The following is a 22,914-nucleotide window of genomic DNA, read 5'->3' as shown; positions in this document are numbered from 1 at the left end:
AGGGCCCAGGGCTGAAGGCACGGGCCGAGGAAGATGGCAAGACCGAGGGCCGAAGGCAGGGGCCGAGGGCTGAGGACACGGGGGCCGAAGGGCAGGGGCCGAGGGCCGAGGCTGATGGGACCAAGGGCCGAAAGGGAGGGCCGAGGGCCGAGAGGTCGCGGGGCTCAGACGAGCCGAGAGGTGAGGGGTCAATGCGTGTGGAGTAGGGCCGACGATGACGGGTCGGAGGGGAAACGAATCGGCACGCACCCCATGGCCGACCTGATCTGCTGACCTGTCCGACCTGATCTGCCACATGGCAGCTGACGTGGCACTGATAACATGGCTGATGACATGGCACCTGCACAGTCACCTGCTGACGTGGCAACACATCTGCTTCGCACACTTTAACACTCTCGAATGGCTGCCTGGCTCGAAAATACATATGTACACAGCCCGAATGAGGAAAATGCATGTCCAGGGGATAATCTCTAACAATAACCCAAGTGTCTAGTGATCAAGTATTTCATCTAGATCCAAGAACCGTGTCATTTGGACACATATTTCTCAAGTTATGGCCAAAGGAGTGGTTATGGGACACTTGGACAGCAAGCTTGATAGGGAATTATTTGATGACCTTGTGCAAATGCGGAAAGGGATTGAACAATGCTCTCTTAAGGTTGACAAGTTTGTTGCTGAGGCTACTTCGCTTTTTGAGAAGTTTTCTCTTACAACTTCCCATGATCCCAATTCAACATGGCATGCGGATCAGCAAGTTCCAATGCAAACTCCTACTTATGGGCATCACAATTGGGACTCATCTTTTTATGGTTATCAACATGAAGACTATCATGGGCAGCTTGTGCAAGTGGACATGGACAGTCATCTTTTACAGTGCTGAGCTACCGGAGTACTTCATCAAGAGCTTGCTCACCACCATCCATGCTGTCCTCCTCCCAAAGAAAGCCAGCAAGGATGAGCTCTCAAGTATAATAATAACAGAGGAAGATGATAATGGTTCTTCTCGACGCTCATTAAAATGGATGAGCTCTCCAAAGAGATGGGAGGCCTTTTCAAGTAACAGAGTAGATGGGATGCAACTTTTACTAGCTTTTATATTTGGTGACATCTTAGCTATCTAAACTTTAGTGCAAGTTGATAAGAAACATAGAAAGTTAGGAACACAAGACATATATAATCAAAATAACAATAATACATTGCGAAAAATTCAAACTTCTATTATATTTTGATTTTAAAAAATATTTGAAATATCTGACTAGCTTTAATTTAAAAAAACCCATAGAAGTTTTAATTATCAAAGGTGGCCCGATAATCTCACATAAACATCCACTGAAAATAAGCAAAATAAAGAGAATATGTAATATGTATGTGCAATGTAATATGTATGCGCAATGTGCATATGCCATGCAGTCTTGTAGATTATATTGAATATTCTACCTATATACACCCATATGAACCTTTTTTTTAAAGGTATAGGTACATCATACATGCATACATATGTGTACATCAGGGAGGGGGAGAGCGAGACCTTGTCCATTGTCGAGACTTGGTGTGCTGCGCAGATGAAGTACCACAGGCTCGAAAAGGTCACCGTGGTGAGACCTTTTTTGACGTGGCAGGCAAACTACAGTTCAACTAGGAGAGGCCCGATAACGGTAGCCATTTCACAGTTCAACTGAGACACGTGGCACAAGCAAAGGATGCCTATTACAGAACAGACATGGAAAAAGAGATGCAATGGAGATGAGACGAGCTTACCTCATGTGCGCCAGATTGGAAAATGGTGCACCCTTTCTAACTGTGCAGGTAAACTGGCTTCGCTTGCCTGGTACGTCATGTGCATGTGCAGAGGGTATGATGAGGTTCACCACGAACAGCTCGTTTTTGGACTGTTACTCTTTTGGGCGCTTCTCTGTGGTCAAACCTCTTTCCCATTTTGGTCAAAGATATCTGAAATGATGTCACTGGGCCCGCGGCACCTCTCCATGTCACGGTGCAAGAAGTGTAACATCTCACTATGTTTTGAACCAGCTCTTGTTGTTGCTAGTCAATTCTTAGGATAGCTCAAGAGTCCCTTGCAAGTGATCTCTTAGGCACTTTAGTCCACTCACCAAGCTAAAGATGGGTCATTTAGTATCTTTGAGTTTGCGAGGTTCCACATAGGTGCAAGATCTAGAGAGAGAGAGAGAGAGAGAGAGCAAACTATGGGAAATAAGATTGTTAACTCATTGGCTCTTTTATATATCTGTGTGACATGCTAGGTTGTTTTGCTATTGGGTATTTGAGAAGAAGCCCTAGATTCAACTTCATTTGGTTAGGCACCTCTTTTATGATATGCCCTTCCTTCCTTTTTTCTTAAAACTGCTGCAAATATCATAATAATTTGGGTACTACCCACGCAATGGTAAACCCGCCCGCCCACCCTCCCCCCCTATAACGAGTCTATCATTGTATGTAGATAACCCCTTCAGAGCTTCAAGCCTGGGGTTATTTGTGTGTTTTGTCTTGGATTTTTAGCCCTATGATGTAAGATCATGGATGTATTTTACCTTGAGGTCTATGCCCTTGGGGTGTTTTAATAGAAAATGATAATCTTCTGTGGTAAAAAAAATGGTCGCGTGCTTCTTCACAAAAAATACACATCTTGCATGCAAAGCAATGATGGCATCAACATTCCCTACAATATTCACAAAAGAGGGATAAAATATTTCCATCTACATTGTGCCAGACGTATGTGTGTGTGGGTATGCTACTCCCATTACAAATCCATAGACCGATACACACTACCGTGCCAATGAAACACACTCCCACACATTTGTTCAAACTCCCATAGTAAATATCCCCATACTCTTTGCACGTGTACCTCACTTTTACATTACATTCCACTCTAAAACATACATGGACCACAGGGATACCCTTGCTAAGTAGTCTTACCTCAAAACCATCTTCCATCCTATATCCAAATTTTGAGCATAACTTTTTAGATATCTTGCATAACTTAAGCAACCTTTATTCCTAGCTCAAACACTCAAGCAAATTTGAGCTAGGCTCAAGTCAAGAATCCAAGCTTACATGGTTGTAAAACCAAAAAATGGAGAGATTGCGATTTTGTGGCCATATTAAAAGTTACAATGGATAGATGGATGCACCTACTTTCCTTTAGTTGAAGGATTTCTTCAATTTCATCAACCTTGGGAGCATCTTCCATAGTAGGTCCAGCAAACTTTCCCACAAAAGGGCATTGCAAACTAGCATGAAACACATTACGTATCCTTCGATGGGTTCTTGGAAAGGAGTGGGGGAGGGGGTGTGCCATGTCGTGGGGTGGTGTGGGGTTTTTTAGGGTTGGGTGGAGCGGGCTTTTTGGAAAGGGAGAGAGGGTGTGTGCCATGTCATGGGGAAGTGGGTTTTTTGGGGTTGGGTGGAGCGAGGTCTTTGGGAAGAGAGTGAGAGGTGTGCCATGTCGTGGGAGAGCGAGGTTTTTTGGGGTCGAGCGAAGCGGTGTTTTTTGAGAGGGGGAAGGGAGATGACATGCCATGTTGTGGTGGGAGAGCGGGGTTTTTTGGGGTTGGATGCAATGGGGTTTTTTGAGGAGGGGGGTGTGCCATATCATGGGGCGTTGAGGGGTTTTTTGGGATTAGGTGGAGCGGGATTTGGGAAGGGAGAGAGGGTGTATGTCCTCTCTTCACAAAAAGGTTAAACTCGTTTGTTAACCTTATTTTTCCTATCCCTTTCCTATTGCTTTTCCTCAATCACATTTGGATCATATGTGCTGCATCTACCCCACCAATTGGTGAACTACCTCCATTGACCTCAACGAAGAATTGTACATCCTTGGTCTTCTTATTTCCAACCATGATAAAGCTATGCAAGTGTAGGTGAAGGAGAGTAATCATATCTTTTTTGAACTTGCTAAAAGAAGGCATGCTTGATATTCCTGTACATAATATCAACCTTCTCATCTGGTTTCATAATGGCATATATCAACCCATTTATGTGTGCCTCTAATGATCCAGACAGCTTCGTCCCTTTCCCACCAAAGACAAGCCTTATCCATAGATCTAACAACCTAATAAGTTTACCTTTTGGAAGCTGGAGTCTTTCTTGAGTCACTAAAGTGGCCCTCAGTGTCTTCTCTTGAGTCTGAATTTCTGAAAGCGAGGTACCTCTCTTTCTCTCTCTCTCTCTCTCTCTCTCTCTCTCTCTCTCTCTCTCTCTGTGAATCTGAAAACGAGGTACTTTTGTAGGCTGTATTTGACGAGATTGATAGGATTTTTGCCTACGACAGTCTGAAAAAAACGTAGCTGTAACCTCTCTCTCTCTCGTCCCTCTCTCTGTGTTTTAATTTTGAACGAAGCCTCTTAAAGTTTCTCTGTAATTTTGAGTTTGTTTTTGTTGTGGTTTAATTGCATTGAGTATGCATTTCGTCTTGAAGCCCCAATCTGCGTTTATGCTATGTCCCAATCTGCATTTTTGTCATTCTTGAAGCCCCAGTTGTCTCGGACTTGAAGCGATAACCTTGGGATTGGGAGCTGTAGCCAAATGAACACCTATCTTCAAGAAGCCGCTTGCCATTCTAGCACACCCCCTCCACCCCTCCTTCCTAAGAACCCCACTCCATCCAACCCCAAAAGACCCCGATCCCCCACCACAACATGGCACGTCATTGCCCCCCCCCTGGTGGCCCCTTCAAAAAATCCCACTTCGCCCAACCCCAAAAAACCCCTCCCCCACGATATGGCACACACACTCTCTCTCTTCTAGAAACTATGGCACAACACCAAAAAACCCACTCTCCCACGACATGGCACACCTCCTCCCCTTCTCAAAAACCCCGCTCCACCCAACCCCAAAAAACCCCACGTTACAACACGGCATGTCACACCACTCTCCTCCTTTCCAAAAACCCCGCTCCACTAAACCACAAAAAATCCCACTCCCCCACCACAACATAGCACATCGTCCCCGCCTCACGCCTTCAAAAAATACCTCGCTTCGCCCGACCCCAAAAACCCTGCTCTCACATGACATGGCACACCTCCCCCCTATTCCCAAAGACCTCGCTCCACCCAACCCCAAAAAACCCACTCCACCACCACATGGTACACAGCCTCTCTCCCTTCCCAAAAACCCTGCTCCACCAAATCCCAAAAAATCCCACACCGCCCCACGATATGGCACACCCCCTCCCCCCCTTCCCAAGAACCCCGCTTTATCCAACCCCAAAAAACCCTGCTCCCCCACCACAATATGACACATTGTTCCCCCCGCCCCTTCAAAAAACCACACTTCGCCCAACCCCAAAAAACCCCCCTTTTCCACGATATGGCACACATACCCTCTCTTTCAAAAACAACGGCATAACCCCTACACCCAATCTCCGCCCCGCCACCACATGGCATACACACACATGCATCCATCTCTCCTCCCAACTCTCTTTTCTCAAAAACCCCGCTCCACCCATCCCTAAAAAAACCCACTCTCCCATGACATAGTATACCTCCCCTTTCTTTCTAAGAACCCCACTCCACCCAACCCCAAAAAACCTCACACCGTGTCATGACATGGCACACAACCCTCCCCTCCCTCCCCAAAACCTCAATCTACCTAGCCCCAAAAAACCCCACACCACCCCACGACGTAGCACAGCCCCTCCCCCCCGCTCCCCCAATACAACATGGCATGTCGCTCCCCACCCCCCTTAAAAAACCCCGCTTTTTCCATCCCCAAAAAACCCCACTCCGGCATGATATGGCACACACACTCTCTCTCCCAAAAATCGCGGCACAACCCCTACAGCCAACCTCCACAGCGCCACGACATGGCACACACACACACACATACACATCCCTCTCTTCTCCCAACACTCTTTTCTAAAAAACCCCGCTCCACCAAACCCCAAAAAAAGCCACTCTTCTACAACATGGCACACCTCCCCCCTCTTCCAATCCCCCCACCACAACATGGCATATCGTCGTCCCCTCCCCCCTTCAAAAAACCCCGCTTCGCCCAACACCAAAAAACCCCACTCCCCCACGATATGGCATATGCGCCCTCTCTTCAAAAAACCACAAACCCCTACACCTAACCTCCACTCCGCCATGACATGGCACACACACACACATATCCCTCTCTCCTCCCAACTCTCTTTTCTCAAAAAGCCCGCTCCACCCAACTCGAAAAAAACCCACTTTCCCACGACATGGCACACCTCCCCCCTCTTCCCAAGAACCCCGCTCCACCCAACCCCAAAAAACCCCACAGTGCACCACGACATGACACACCACCCCCCTCCTTCCCGACAGCCCCGCTGCACCCAACCCCAAAATACCCCAACTCCCCCACCACAACATGGCACGTCGTTCCCCCTTCAAAAAACCCTACTTCGCCCAACCCCAAAAAACCCCACTCCCCCACGATATGGCACACACACCCTCTCCCAAAAACCGCCACACAACCCCTACACCTAATCTCCACTCTACCACGGCATCATGCACACACACACATACCCATATGTCCCCCTAACTCTCTTTTTTCAAAAACCTCGCTCCACCCAACCCTTTGAAAACTCCACTCCACCCAACCCCAAAAAACTGATTCCCCCATGACATGGCACACACCCTCTCTCTCTTTTCAAAAACCTCAGTCCACAAAACCCCAAAAAGCCCCACACCACCCCACGACATGGCACACCCCATCCCCTCCCTTCCCAAGAACCCCACTCCATCCAACCCCAAAAGACCAATCTCCCCTACCACAACAAGGCACATGGTCCCCCCCTTTCAAAAAACCCCGCTTCGCCCAATCCCAAAAAACCCGACTCCCCAAGATATGGCACGCACACCCTCTCTCCCAATAACTGCGGCATAACCCTTACACCCGACCTCCACTCTGCCATGACGTTGCACACACGGACGCAAATCCCTCTCTCCTCCCAACTCTCTTTTCTCCAAAATCCCGCTCCACCCAACGCCAAAAAACCCACTCTCCCAAGACATGGCACACCTCCCCCCCTCTTCCCAAGAACCCTGCTCCACCCAAACCCAAAAAACCCCACATCGCACCACGATACGGCACACCACCCCCCTTCCTTCCCAAAAACCCCACTCAACCCAACCCCAAAAAACTCCACTCCCGTACCACAACATGGCACATCGTCCCTCCCCTTCAAAAAACCCCACAACGCTCTACGACATGGCACACCCCTCTCCTTCCCAAAAACCTCGCTCCATCCAACACCCAAAAACCCCACTCTCCCATCACAATAGGGCACGTCGTCCCCCCTCTCAAAAAACTCCGCTTCACCCGATCCCAAGAAACCTCACTCTCCCACGATATGGCACACGTCCCACCCTCTTCCCAAATACCCCGCTCCACCCAAGCCCAAAAAACCCACTCCCCCATGACATGGCACACACCATCTCTCCCTTCTCAAAAACCTCACTCCTCCCAACCCAAAAAAATCCCACACCGCCCCATGACATGGCACACCCCCTCTCACCCTCCTTCCCAAGAACCCTGCTTCATCCAACCCCAAAAGACTACACACAACCTCCACTCTGCTACGACATGGCACACAAACACATACATCCCTCTCCCCTGCCAACTCTCTTTTCTCAAAAACCCAGCTCCGCCCAACCCCAAAAAACCCCACTCTCCCACGACATGGCACACCTCTCCCCCTCTTCCCAAAAACCCCGCTGTCATGGCTCTTCGCGGCCATGCATGGAAATCCTTCTTTTGTGTGTGTGATTGATATGTTTGCTATGTGCTTCATCTTAATTTTTTGTAATCTCGAGTAGTACTCGAGCTGCGTGTATTTAGTGTGAGGATTCCGTGTGAATGCGTGTCTTTGCGTGTGTATAAAACCCAAGATGAAGAAACCCGGACATTGCGCGTGCATGTATGCATTAACATTCAATTCCGTGTACTAGAGCAAACTATCCTAGTCATGATTGGAGCCGTGATGCGAGCCAAGCCAAAGACTGCAAGATAAATCCAAAAACCCGAAGATAGATGGACTAAGTGCGCGAGAACATGAGCTAACCGAAGCTAGTTCATAAGGAGAGTGTGAATCTGGTTAAGTGTACAAAGAGAAGAAGCTTCTACAAGCTTCTTAAAGAAGCTTAAATAAAAGAAAAGCAACGAACGCCAGCGTTCTGGACGGCCATGATCGACATCACCTCGCAGTGTGTTTTTTTTTCTGCGCAATTGTCGCACAGACATACTCGTTTACTGCGCATTGCAGGTCAGCAGAACGACGTTGAAGCTACGTGAAAAAGCCTTATGCATTATAAGCTTATAAACAAAGCTTTTGGATTTTTTAGCTATATTAAAGCTTTAAGGCTTTTGTTCACATGAGAAAGCACAAACGCAGAGAGAACCATGACAGCATCAAAATCTATAAATTAGAGAGAAGAAGGCTGAGCTTGGTCTGGGCAGATTGAGTTTGAGCAGAGTGTTGCTGTGATACGCAGCAGCAAGAGTTCCAAGAGGCACACCACCCCCTCCTCCTTCCCAAAAATCCGGCTCCACCCAACCAGAAAAAACCCCACTCCCCCACCACAACATGGCACGCTGTTTCCCCCCCAACCACCTTTCAAAAAACCTTGCTTCGCCCAACCCCAAAAAACCCCACTCCCCCATGATATGGCATACACATCCTCTTCCAAAAATCGCAGCACAACCCCTACACCCAACCTCCAACAACCTCCACTCCGCCACGATATCACACACACCCTCTCTCCCCCAACTCTTATTTTTAAAAAATCTCGCTCCACCCAACCCCAAAAAACCCACTCCCCATGACATGGCACACACCCTCTCTCCCTTCCCAAAAACCCTACTCCACCCAATCCTAAAAAGTCCCACAATGACCCACGACATGGCACACCCTTCCCCCCTCCTTCCCAAAAGCCCCGTTCCATCCAATCCTAAAAACCCCTACTCTCCCACCACAACATGGCACGTCGTCCCCCCTCCTCAAAAAACCCCGCTTTGCCACCCTAAAAGAACTTGCTCTCCCACAACATGGCACACCTTCCCTCTCTTTCCAAAGATCCCGCTCTACCTAACCCCAAAAACTCCACTCCCCTACAACATGCACACACCCTCTCTTCCTTCCCACAAACCCCGCTCCACCCAACCCCAAAAAACCCCACACCCCCCCACGATATGGCACACCCCCTTCCCCGCCCTTCTTCCCAAGAACCCCGCTCCCCCACCACAACATGGCATGTCGTTCCCCTCGCTCCTCCTCAAAAAGCCCCGCTTTGTCGAACCCCAAAAAAACCCACTCCCCCACAATATGGCACACACACCGTCTCTCCCAAAAACTGCGGGACAACCTGTACACCCAACCTCCACTCCGCCACGACATGGCACACACACATACACATCCCTCTCTCCTCCCAACTCTCTTTTCTCAAAAACCCCACTCCACCCAACCCCAAGAAACCCACTCTCCTACGACATGGCACACCTCCCCACTCTTCCCAAGAACCCTGCTCCACCCAACTCCAAAAAACCCCACACTGCACCACGACATGACACACGACCCCCCCTCCTTTCCAAAAACCCTACTCCACCTAACCCCAAGAAACCCACTCCTCCACAACATGGCAGACACCCTCTCTCCCTTCCCAAAAACCCCGTTCCATCCAACCCCCAAGAACCCCACTCCGCCCAACCCCAAAAAACCCCACATTGCACCACGACATGGCACACCATCCCCCTCCCTCCCAAAAACCCGCTTCACCTAACCCCAAAAAACCTCAGTCCCCTATCACAACATGGCACGTCGTTCCCCCCTTTCAAAAAACCTTGCTTCGCACAACCCCCCAAAACTTATCTTACTCCTCCACGATATGGCACACACACCCTCTCCTAAAAACCGCGGTGGAATCGCTATACCCAACCTCCACTCTGCAAAGGCACCACACAATTACACACACAACCCTCTCTTCCCTTAACACTCTTTTAAAATCCCCGCTCCACCCAACCCCAAAAAATCCGATCCCCCATGACATGGCACAGGCTCTCTCTCCCTTTCCAAAAACCTTTCACCACCCAACCACAAAAAACCCCACACTGCCCCACGACATGGCACACCCTCTCCCCCCCCTTCCCAAGAATCTTGCTCCATCCAACCCCAAAAGACCTCGCTTTCCCACCACCATATGGCACATTGTCCCACCCGCCCCCGCTAAAAAGACCTGCTTCGCCCAACCCCAAAAAACCCCACTCCCCCACAATGTGGCACACACACCCTCTCTCCCAAAAACCGCAGCACAACCTCTATACCCAACCTCCACTCCGCCATGACATGGTGCACACACACACACACACACACACACACACACACATCCATGTCTCCTCCCAACTCTCTTTTCTAAAAACCACCGCTTCTTTCTACGTAAAAAAACCCACTCTCCTAGAAGGATATGCACACCTTTCCCCCTCTTCCCAAGAACCCCGCTCCACCCAAACACAAAAAACCTCACACTGCGCCACGACATGGCACACCGCCCCCCTCGTTCCCAAAAAGCCCCGCTCCACCCAATCCCCAAAAACCCCACTCCCATACCACAACATGGCACGTCATCCCAACTTCAAAAAATCCTGCTTCACCCAACCCCAAAAACCCCACTCCCCCACGATATGGCACACACACCCTCTCCCAAAATCGGCAGCACAACCCCTACACCCAACCTCAAAATAAGTAGATGATGGTAATGAAGTAAAAACGATACTCGACCTAATGATTCTTAACTATTGTATAATCTTGCACATGATAGAATGAGGGAGGCTAATTTACTAGATCCAAGAGCGTGTGCTCTGATACCATGTTATACTTTTAGGTATCCACACAAGTTGAGCTCGACAACATGGCTATGGCGGATGATAACAAAGTGTGCTCATGGTGTGTGGATGAAAGAAATGTGTATGTCTGGAGAGAAAAGAAAGAAAGATGGACACAAGCTAAATGAAAAGTAGAAGAATGATAATCATATTGATCTAATGTGTCTTGTTATAAAGAGAATGAGCCTCTTATATAGGCTGATACAAGAATCTTTTGCTAACCTCATTGATGACCTCACAACACATAAAGTAGGTTCACCTAACATTCTCTCATGGGTGTAAATACATCTCCCTTTCTCCACCAAACACAGGGGCATTCACATGAGCCTAGTTGAAAAGCCTATTTATAACAGGATGGAGCGGGGTTCTTAGGGAAGTTGTGCCATGTCGTGGGAGAGTGGGTTTTTTTGGGGTTGGGTGGAGCATGGTTTTTGAGAAAAGAGAGTTGGGAGGAGAGAGGGATGTGTATATATGCCATGTTGTGGTGGAGTAGAGCTTGGGTATAGGGGTTGTGCCGCGGTTTTTGGGAGAGAGGGTGCGTGTGCTATATCATGGGGGAGTGGGGTTTTTTGGGGTTGGGCGAAGCAGGTTTTTTTAGCGGGGGCAGGTGGGACAATGTGCCATATGGTGGTGGGAAAGCGAGGTCTTTTGGGGTTGGATGGAGCGAGATTCTTGGGAAGGGGGGGGAGAGGGTGTGCCATGTCGTAGGGCAGTGTGGGGTTTTTTGTGGTTGGGTGGTGAAAGGTTTTTGGAAAGGGAGAGAGAGCCTGTGCCATGTCATGGGGGATCGGATATTTTGGGGTTGGGTGGAGCTGGGATTTTAAAAGAGTGTTAAGGGAAGAGAGGGTTGTGTGTGTAATTGTGTGGTGACTTTGCAGAGTGGAGGTTGGGTGTAGCGATTCCACCGCGGTTTTTAGGAGAGGGTGTGTGTGCCATATCGTGGAGGAGTAAGGTAAGTTTTGGGGGGTTGTGCGAAGCAAGGTTTTTTGAAAGGGGGGAACGACGTGCCATGTTGTGATAGGGGACTGAGGTTTTTTGGGGTTAGGTGAAGCGGGGTTTTTGGGAGGGAGGGAGTGGTGTGCCATGTCGTGGCGCAATGTGGGGTTTTTTGGGGTTGGGCGGAGTGGGGTTCTTTGGGGTTGGATGGAACGGGGTTTTTGGGAAGGGAGAGAGGGTGTGTGCCATGTTGTGGAGGAGTGGGTTTCTTGGGGTTGGGTGGAGTGGGGTCTAACCTTTCGTGGTCCTGCTTACCTCCTCGATCTTTCGTGTCTTTGGGTCGTATAGCTCATAAAATTTTGTGGTCCTACTATAGCCCATGAAGATAAGCTTCCTCAACTTGGAGTGGAGTTTGCTTTGTCTCTTCTACTTGTCCACATGGACAAGAGCATCGCATGCAAAGATGAAAATTTGTGCTAGATTTGGGCCATGTTCACATTGGGAGGGGCAGGTCTTGGCCTAGTCAGACTGCATTAAATGCAGTTGTCAAGGTTGGTTGGCCAGTTTTAGGCATTATTGCCTATTTATATTATTAGCAAAGATTTGTATCATGCACGATCATCCCCTACCTGAGAGCCTCAATTTGAGTAAGACGAGAACATTACACCCTCTCTCCCAAAAACCGTGGCATAACCCCTACACCCAACCTCCACTCTGCCACGACATGGTACACATTCACACTCATCCCTCTCCTCCCAACTCCCTTTTCTTGAAAACCCTACTCCACCCTACCCCAAAAAAACCCACTCTCCCACGACATGGCACATCCCCCCTCCTTTCCAAGATCCCCGCTCCACTCAACCCTAAAAATCCCCAGACCATCATGGTTGGAAACAAGAAGACCAACAACCCTAAAAATCCCAACAACCCTGCTCCATCCAACCCCAAAAAACCCCGCTTCCCCACCACAACATGGCCACTGCACAAAGGGAATTAGAGAAGACTCAAAGGGCCACTTTAATGACCCAAGAAAGGCTCCATCTTTCAAAAGGTAAACCTATTAGGTTGTTAGATCTATGGATAAGGCCTGTCTTTGGTGGGAAAGGGCAGAAGCTGTCTGGTTCATTAGAGGCACACATAAATGGGTTGAGATATGCCATTATGAAACCAGATGAGAAGGTTGATATTATGTACAAGAATATCAATCATGCCTTATGTTAGCTAGTTGAAAAAGCATATGATTACTCTCCTTCACCTACACTTGCATAGCTTTATCATGGTTGGAAACAAGAAGACCAAGGATGTACATTTCTTTGTTGAGCTTAATGGAGGTAGTTCACCAGTTTGGTGGGAGAAGACGCAGCACATATGATCCAAATGTAATTGAGAAAACGCAGCAGGAAAGGGATAGGAAAAATAAGATTAACAAATGAGTTCAACCTTTTTGTGAAGAGAGGGCACACACCCTCTCTCCCTTCTCAAACCCCGCTCCACCCAATCCCAAAAAACCCCACAACACCGCACGATATGGCATACCCCCCTCCTCAAAAACCCCGTTGCATCCAACCCCACAGAACCCCGCTCTCCCACCACAACATGGCACGTTGTCTCCCTCCCCCCTCTCAAAAAACCCCTCTTCGCTCGATCCCTAAAAACCTTGCTCTCCCCCGACATGTCACACCTCCCCCCCTCTTCCCAAAGACCTCACTCTACCCAACCCCAAAAAACCCACTCCCCCACGAGATGGCACACACCCTCTCTCCCTTCCCAAAAAGCCTGCTCCACCCAACCCCAAAAAACCCCACACCGCCCCACGATATGGCACACCCCTTCCCCCCCCTTCTTCCCAAGAACCCTGCTCCATCCAACCCCAAAAAACCCCGCTCCCCCACCACAACATGGCCGCTACACAAAGGGAATCAGAGAAGATTGAGAGGGCCACTTTAATGACTCAAGAAAGACTCCAACTTTCAAAAGGTAAACCTATTAAGTTGTCAGATCTATGGATAAGGCCTGTCTTTGGTGGGAAAGGGCAGAAGCTGTCTGGATCATTAGAGGCATTTTTGCTTGCTGGAAGCTTGGATTCCATGGGGTGCCTCACAAAGCTTCAACTTTTATTGTTGCGACTGTTAACAGTTTGGTTGAACTCATAAAGTAGCCCTTTTGGTGATCACTGTAAATGATATTGAGATAGTCAACTTGGAAAGAGTTGGTCTAGGCCAAAAAAGCCTTTGATATGACCATTGTCTTTAAGGATTTTAAGCGCGACGTTCTTAGGATTGATGCAATCCCTTCTGCATCACTTGATGGCATTAAGGAGTGGATGAACTCCATGAATATCAAGTATTATGACAGCAGGATGAATCCACTACCAAAGGCTCTCAAACTATGAATAGAGAGGAAAAGAGTGGGACCCAAACAAACGGCACTGCACTTTACCATGGCAAGGAACAGGGGAAAGAACAAGGCAAACGATGATATCTAGCAGCAAATCCAGGATGCACGCACACCAAGAGTGTAAAGAAGGAGTTCCTAGCCTAGATCTTTTCTAACCTAACTAGCCTAGAAACCATGAAAATTGCATGAAGACATAGCTAATCTACCATTAGCCTAGAATGGACAAGAAGAACAAGAAACAAGAAAGAGAAACAAACCAAAGTTTCAATATTCCATAATGTCATAAGTCTCTAACTTTGGCCCAGGCTACCCTATTTATAGGTGCCTCTAAATCCAGCTACCTATGATTTTTACAAAGGCTTATAGCCATATTTTCCAAGGTAAATCTGGGGGGTGTGCCTCTTACTGGCAGATGCTATTTTGACATGTCTCGGTGTTGAGCTCATGTTCTTTTCACTGTCATTTGGCTTTGCATTGTCCGTTTGATGCCGGCTTTGGACCTAGCATTGTCTAGTTGACATTGGATCCAGTTTTGGGACAGTTTGCTCTCTTTGTTGCATACCTGCAATTTATTACAGCAAGCATTTATTGGTGGACTGAGCAGTCATTTTCATGCTGAAATATCCTGATTTGGTGTACCGCACCTAGTACTAAGTGGGTAGCAACTTTTGGCACACTTTGCTTGCCATTTGGACCTCATTTTGGTGATTTTTGGGCAGTTTCTGCAGTAAAACAGCAAGCAGTTTTACACTGTCTGTGCATTTCCAGCCTGCATTATGGCGTCATCTTCACATGATAGTGCCATCTTTAACATCACGAAGTTGGATGGTACCAACTACTCTTACTGGAAGAGTCAAATATGGCAAGTCTTGGTGCAGAAATCTCAGATTAAGCCACTTCGGTTGAGCGGGCAGCAGCCTGCAACCATGAACAATGACGAATGGGTTGAGCTAGATGAGCTATGCAAGTCCACGATTGTTTTATCTCTCACTGAGCAGGTACATTATAATGTATTTGAGGATGCACAGAGTGCATGGGAGTTATGGAATAAGATCAAGAATCTTTATGATAAGAAGAGTCCGGCGAGTCAGATGTACTGGTTAAAGCAGCTTATGGATTTGCGCATGAAGGATAATGCCACCATGTCTGCTCACTTGAGCCAATTTCATGCCATCTTGAAGAATTTGACTTCGCACGATATTACCTTTGGAGAGGACGTGACTCCTCTTTTCTTGCTTGGGACTCTGAATGAGTCATGGGATGTATTCTGTACTGCTCTATGTGCCTCTAGTGCTACTCTAAAATTGGTTGATGTTGAGAGTGCTCTTCTTCAAGAAGAGGTCAATCGCAAAAACTTGGATGCTTCTCGTGGTAGTGATGCTTTGACAGTTAGAGGCACGAATGACAAAAATGACCGTGGTAATGGCCGTGGCCGTGACTCGCAGAAGGGTCGGTCTAAATCTTGTGGCAAGTCGCGTGGGCGCAATGCAAATGTCATATGTCATCATTGTGGAAAAAAGGGCCATATTAGACCACAGTGTCATGAGTTGCGCAATGAGAAGCGCAAAGATAAGGGGAAAGACAAAGTGCAGGAGAAGTCCTCTGATTGCAGCATAGTACCTGCGAAGTCCAGTGTCAAGATTGAGGAGATTAATGTCACGCAGACCGAGGATTCCGATGGTGGTGATGATTTTATACTTGCAGCTAGTTCTTCTGATGCTTCACACTTGACTGAGACACCTAGTATGTATGCACAGTGCTGGTTATTGGATTCAGGTGCGTCCTTCCATGTGACGCCTTACCGTGAGTGGTGAGGGTGCGTGTGCGATATAATAGGGGGGTGGGGTTTTTTGGGGTTGGGTAAAGCGAGATTTTTTGAAGGGGGGAGGGGGGACGATGTGCCATGTTGTGGTTGGGGAGTGGGGTTTTCTGTGATTGGGTGGAGCAAGGTTTTGGGGAAGGAGGGGGGTGGTGTGTGCGGGGTTTTTTGGGGTTGGGTGAAGCAGGGTTTTTGGGAAGAGGGAGAGAGGTGTACCTTGTTGTGGGAGAGTGGGCTTTTTTGGGGTTGGGTGGAGTGGGGTTTTCTATAAAAGAGAGTTGGGAGGAGAGAGGGATGTGTATGTGATTGTGTGATTTCATGGCGAAGTGGAGGTTGGGTATAGGGATTGTACCGCAGTTTTTGGAAGAGAGGGTATGTGTACCATCTCGTGGGAAAGTGTGGTTTTTTGGGATTAGGTGAAGTGGGGTTTTCTGAGGGGGGACAAGGATGGAGGGGGGGATGACATGCCATGTTGTGGGGGGGTGGGGTCTTTTGAGATTGGATGGAGCGGGGTTCTCCAGAAGGAGGGGGGAGGGGATGTGCCATGTCTATTCCATTAGCCAATATTCTCACTGGGAATCTTTGCACAGGCAACTTTTCTGCTAGCAATGTATCAAATGCGACCATTTCCACTAACATTATTTCCACTAGTGATAATTTGTACTAGCAACCTTTTCATTGGCACCCTTTTGGCTGGATGTAGAGAAGAATATAGCTCTCTCCTTCTCTACAATAAAGCGGCTCAATACACATAAATGCAGTCAGCATGGCCCTATTCATAGGTGGAAAAAACCTCGGGTTTACCGTCATCTCTTGAGTTTGAGCCTTAATCTGAGTCAAACGTTATTAGGAGCTCTTTCATTCCCCGACTAACTCTTAACACATAAAATGCAGGCCGAAGCCTCATCAAAGATTATATCCCTCGCTTACCTCGATCTTTCATCTCTTTGGATCATTGGATTATGCGGAGACTTTTGCTCCGACTGCACGTATGTCTATGATCCAAACGGTTCTAGCACTTGTAGCTCACCACCCAACCATTGGCCTCTTTTTTAGATGGATGTGAAGTCTGTCTTTCTCGACAGTATTCTAGAGGAGGAGATTTATGTGGAGCAACCCCTAGGTTTTCTTGTTGTTTGTAAGTCGTGAGGATGATAGCTATCACTTGCAGAAGGCTTTGTATGGCCTGAAGCAAGCACCCTGTACTTGGTACCAATGGATCGATCAGTTCTTTCTTCGCCATGGTTTCAGGTCACATTATGATCCAAACCTTTACTTTCAGGTTGTGAATCAGTAGGTGGTTCTACTCATCCTCTATGTGGGTGATCTAATCCTCACTAGGCAAGAAGTTATATGCAAGAGATACATAGATCTTCCGATCTTCCGAGCAAGGACCCAACCCCAAAAAAACCCACTCTCCCACGACATGGCACAACCTCCCCAAGAACCCCGCTCCACCCTGTTAGAAATAGGCTTTTCAACTAGGCTCATGTGAATGCCCCTCTGTTTGGTGGAAAAAGGGAGATGTATTTACACTCATGAGAGAATGTTAGGATGAACCTACTTTATGTGTTGTGAGGTCATCAATGAGGCTAGCAAAAGATTGAGGGTGTGTGCCATGTCGTAGAGAAGTGGATTTCTTGGGGTTGGGTGGAGCGGGATCTTTGGGAAGACGGGGGGAGGTTTGCCATGTCATGGGAGACACAGGTTTTTTTGGGACGGGCGAAGCGGGATTTTTGGAGAGGCGGTATGACATGCCATGTTGTGGTTAGAAATCGGGGTTTTTTAGGGATGACGTACCATGTTGCAGTATCGGGTTTTTTAGGGTTGGTTGAAGCGGGGTTTTTGGGAAGGAAGAGAGGGTATGTGCCATGTCATGGGCGAGTTGGTTTTTTGGGATTGCTTGGAGCCGAGTCTTTGGAAAGATGAGGGGAGGTGTGCCATGTTGTGGGAGACAAATGTTTTTTGGGGTTAGGTCAAGCGGGGTTTTTTGAGAGGGGGGACGACATCCTATGTTGTGGTGGGAGAGCGGGGTTTTTTGGGGTCAGATGGAGTGAGGTTTTTGGGAAGGAGAAGGGGAGGGTGTGCCATGTCGTGGGGTTTTGTGGGGTTTTTTGGGATTGAGTGGAGCGGGGTTTTTGGAAAGAGAGAGAGTGTGTGTGCCATGTCATGGTGAACTAGGGTTTTCTAGGGTTAGGTAAAGCAAGATTTTTGAGAAACGAGAGTTAGAGGGAGAGAGGGATATATGTGTGTGTGCATATGATGTCATGGCAGAGTGGAGGTTGGGTGTAGGGGTTGTGCCCTGGTTTTTGAGAAAGGGTGTGTATGCCATATTCTGGGGGAGTGGGGTTTTTTGGGTTTGGAAAAAGCAAAGTTTTTTGAAGAGGTGGGGGAAGACATGCCATATTGTAGTATGGGAGTGAGGTTTTTTGGGGTTGGGTGGAGTGGGCTTTTTGGGAAGGAGGGGGGTGTGCCATATCATGGCACGGTGTGGGTTTTTTTGGAGTTGTGTGGAGCGGGATTCTTGGAAAGAGGGGGGGATGTGCCATGTCCTCGGAGAGTGGGGTTTTTTTTTGGGTAGAGTGGAGTGGGGTTTTTTAGAAAAGAGTGTTGGAGGAGAGAGGGATGTGTTTGTGTGTGTGCCATGTTGTGGCGAAGTGAAGGTTGATTGTAGAGGTTGTGTTGCGGTTTTTGGGAGAGAGGGTGTTTGTGCCATATCGTGGGAGACTGTAGTTTTTTGAGTGGGGTTTTTTTATAAAAGAGAGTTGGGAGGAGAGAGGGATGTGTATGTGATTGTGGGATTTCATGGCGAAGTGGAGGTTGGGTATAGGGATTGTACCGTGGTTTTTAGAAGAGAGGGTATGTGTACTATCTCGTGGGGAAGTGCGGTTTTTTGGGGTTGGGCGAAGTGGGGTTTTTTTAGGGGGGACGGGGGGATGACATGCCATGTTGTGGGGGGGTGGGGTCTTTTGAGATTGGATGGAGCGAGGTTCTCCTGAAGAAGGGGGGAGGGGATGTGCCATGTCTATTCCATTAGCAATGATTCATACTAGCAATCTTTGCATAGGCAACTTTTCTTCTAGCAATGTATGAATTGGGACCATTTCCACTAACATTCTTTCCACTAGTGATAATTTCTACTAGCAATCTTTTCATTGGCACCCTTTTGGCTGGTTGTAGAGAAGAATGCAGCTCTCTCCTTCTCTACAATGAAGTGGCTCAATACACATAATTGCAATCGGCATGGCCCTATTCATGGGTGGAAAAAACCTCGGGTTTACCATCATCTCTTGAGTTTGAGCCTTAGTCTGAGTCAAACGATATTAGGAGCTATTTCATTTCCCTACTAACTCTTAAGACATAAGATGCAGGCCGAAGCCTCATCAAAGATTATATCCCTCGCTTACCTCGATCTTTCATCTCTTCGGATCATTGGATTATGCGGAGACTTTTGCTCCGACTGCACGTACGTCTATGATCCAAATGGTTCTAGCACTTGTAGCTCACCACCCAACCATTGGCCTGTTTGTTATATGGATGTGAAGTTTGCCTTTCTCGACAGTATTATAGAAGAGGAGATTTATGTGGAGGAACCCCTAGGTTTTTGTATTGTTTGTAAGTCGTGAGGATGATAGCTACCACTTGCAAAAGGTTTTGTATGGCCTGAAGCAAGCACCCCATACTTGGTACCAATGGATCAATCAGTTCTTTCTCCACCATGGTTTCAGAAGGTCACATTTTGATCCAAACCTTTACTTTCAGGTTGTGGATCAGTAGGTGGTTCTACTCATCCTCTATGTGGATGATCTAATCCTCACTAGGCAAGAAGTCATGTGCAAGAGATACAGAGGACTTGTGATCTTCTGAGCAATGAATTTGATATGAGAGATTAAATACTTCACTAATTCTTGGGTCTTGAGGTGTATCAGATACTTGAAGGGATTTTCATTTCATAGTCACAAGTAGTGCTACATTCATGAGATCTTGATAGACTTTGTTTTGGCCACCTGTAGGCCTATTTCTTGCCCCATAGACCTTACTAAATCTTGAAACATAAAATGCAGACCAAAGCCTCATCAAAGATCACATCCTTGGCCTACCTCGATCTTTCATCTCTTCTGATCGTAGAGCCCATAACCTTTCATGGTCCTACTTACCTCCTCCATCTTTCATGTCTTTGGATCGTAGAGCTCATAACCTTACGTGGTCCTACTATAGCCCATGAAGATAAGCTTCCTCACCTTGGAGTGGAGTTTTCTTCATCTCTTCTACTTGTCCACATGGACAAGAGCATCGCATGCAAATATCTGGGCTATGTTCACATTGGCAGAGGCAGGTCTTGGCCTAGTCAAACTGCATTAAATGCACTTGCCAAGGTTGGTCGACTAGTTTTAGGCATTTTTGCCTATTTACATTGTTAGCAAATATTTGTGTCATGTACGATCATCACCTACCTGTGAGCCTCAATCATAAAGCATCCCAAATGACAAGACAAATTCTGGCTGCAAATGGAAAGAGCAAATAGTCTTCCATTGCACCAAGAGGATTTATTCATGTTGCTTGTATAATTAATCAATATTAATGTGTCGTCATTATTAGGATCCAATCAATTAAATTATCTCCAAATACCTCTTTAGCTAATCAGGGTGAATCCACTCTAGCCTAGTAATGTCATAACTCAAAAGCCCCTTCCAACTATATAACCACTGCCCATCGCTTATTGATGAAGAAGGCGGCAGGGAGAGAGAGCCAACTCCATATGCTAGCAAAATCTGACTTAAGTAGACATAGCGTTTAGTAGACAAACAACATACACTTAATACAAGTACTAGTTTGGCCTAAATTATGCATATTGGGTCTTCTGTTTGAAAATCTACAAACTCAAATTAATGACTTGAAGGTGAAATTTAAACTCGCAGACTAGCCTCAACTTAATGCTGTTATCAAATTCAACATAGTAGACAAAAGAATCAAGTTCAACACACTAACATTATTCAACCAACTTCGCTGTGCTTAAAGCAGCAAAATCATCATTACCAAATGAAAACAGAACTGTTCTCACAAAACTAAACGTGTATTGCATAGTACTGTCTTTTACTTGCTGTATAAGCATTGCTGCTAGCAAAATGCCATTGTGGTTACTTCACCAGTTGGCTCATAGCAGAATGCCATTGCCGGGACCTTACCACTTGGGTCACGAAGACCACAAAACACCTCTTGACAAGCCTGCTGCTCACCTCACTGTAACATTCAAGCAGCGGGGGCTTGAATCTTTGAAAGTTCAGAGGACAGCTCAGAGGGTAAACATTACAACCAGCCTACTGCCTAGCATGGTACAACCATGGGCATTCATACAATCATACTTCTATCAAATCTTCTTGCGTGGATGTCTGAAATAATTCCTTGAGACCATCATACTGCAGTTGGAGAGCATCACCCTATGCCTTTCTCCAGAAAGAGCTCTTTTCTAAGTGCTGCTGCCAGAAATGTATGATCTTTTTAGGCTTCTCCTTTAACGTGTGTAAAACAGAAATTGCCTTGCAATTGAAGATCAAAAAGAGACAACGCACGAGGGAAACCAAGTCATCATTCACAGAGACAGTCACCTGTGAGAACCCATGGCACAATTGGCCCAGAACCTTATCTGATGCTGTAATAACACTGCCAGAGAAGCCAGTGGCCAAACCAGTTTTGGCAGCAAAACCCCAGTCCAAAATGAAGAATCTAATCTTCCCGGTATTGTACAGACTCTCTCCAATCATAATATTTTCTATACGTAAATCTCTGTTCACAATTCCCCTCTCATGGGCACAGCGAATAGTTTCGATTAAATCAGCCAATTCCAAAGTTCCACATTCAAAGAAAGTTTCAACTGAAAAGGATGCACAAATAGGTTTTAGAACTATCATTCTATGGATCTTTTGTTGAATGACAGGTACTCCATCAACCCCCCTCAAGAGTTCAAGATATTGAATATCTTGACTGAGATCAAAAAATAATCGTGTGGCTTTAACTGCAAATCTGCTGGCTGATCCTTCAACAAGATAGACATGGCTCGTCAAGCCGGAACCCAAGTGCTTCAACACCTTCCAAGAAAATGGCAGATGAAATATATTCAGCGCCATGTTTATACCTAACATAGCAGGTTTAGCATGCAGATAACCACAGATACTTTCTCTGGCATCTGCAATTGTAACACTCTGAGAAATAGCAGGAAAGTCATCTATTTTTAGGTGAAACCATCTTATTTTCGTCAAGTCTGTGATACCAAGGGCAATAGATTGTTTTTCAGGCCCACATTCTCTAAGATGCAGCTCCCCCTCGTTAATCAGCTGACCAATGCACTCCACATTGTCAATATCTGTATGCAACTTGATAATGCCACCTATAGCCAAGGGGGAAGGAGGAAAATCCCTTAGGCTAAGCATAGCTCCATGTTCAGCCATAAGCATGTCAAACTTGCAACCATCATAATGGGCGATTTCAACTAATCTCTTCAAATTGAACTCCTGCACACACTCATCCCATTCATGTCTGTTCCAAATTACTTCTGCCTTTGCAGAGTCTACAGGCATTGGAAGAGTTGCATCACGAGGAGAGCCTACAACACATTGACCTTTCTCAAAGGTGGTGGAATTAACATTGACATGTGTCCCTGCACATAAAGAATACTAGGCCTCAGAATGGGAGGAAACATACTTTTGTCATAAACAACACTCGTCTTTTTCAAATTGACGTCTAGCAAACAACCATTATTCCCCATCAGCCCAGTATTCTTTATGTGCAGTATTCCCTACACTCCACATTCCTTAAACCCAGTATTCTTCATGTGCATTATTCCCTACACTCTACATTACTATTAGGACTGAGCTACTTTCCCATAAAAATAAAGAAGCTGTCTC

The 22,914-nt window shown here is 46.9% G+C and overlaps 1 pseudogene; it reads left to right on the top strand.

Moving 5' to 3' along the window:
- LOC148023513 (putative pre-mRNA-splicing factor ATP-dependent RNA helicase DEAH5 pseudogene) overlaps positions 1 to 22,914 on the top strand; it is a 28,380-nt pseudogene that overhangs the window by 563 nt on the left and 4,903 nt on the right.

Source organism: Lygodium microphyllum, chromosome 16 (genome assembly GCF_053477565.2).
Source record: "Lygodium microphyllum isolate KBCC chromosome 16, Lygodium_microphyllum_v1.1.10, whole genome shotgun sequence".
NCBI lineage: Eukaryota > Viridiplantae > Streptophyta > Polypodiopsida > Schizaeales > Lygodiaceae > Lygodium > Lygodium microphyllum.
This window is presented reverse-complemented; position numbering and strand designations above follow the sequence as displayed.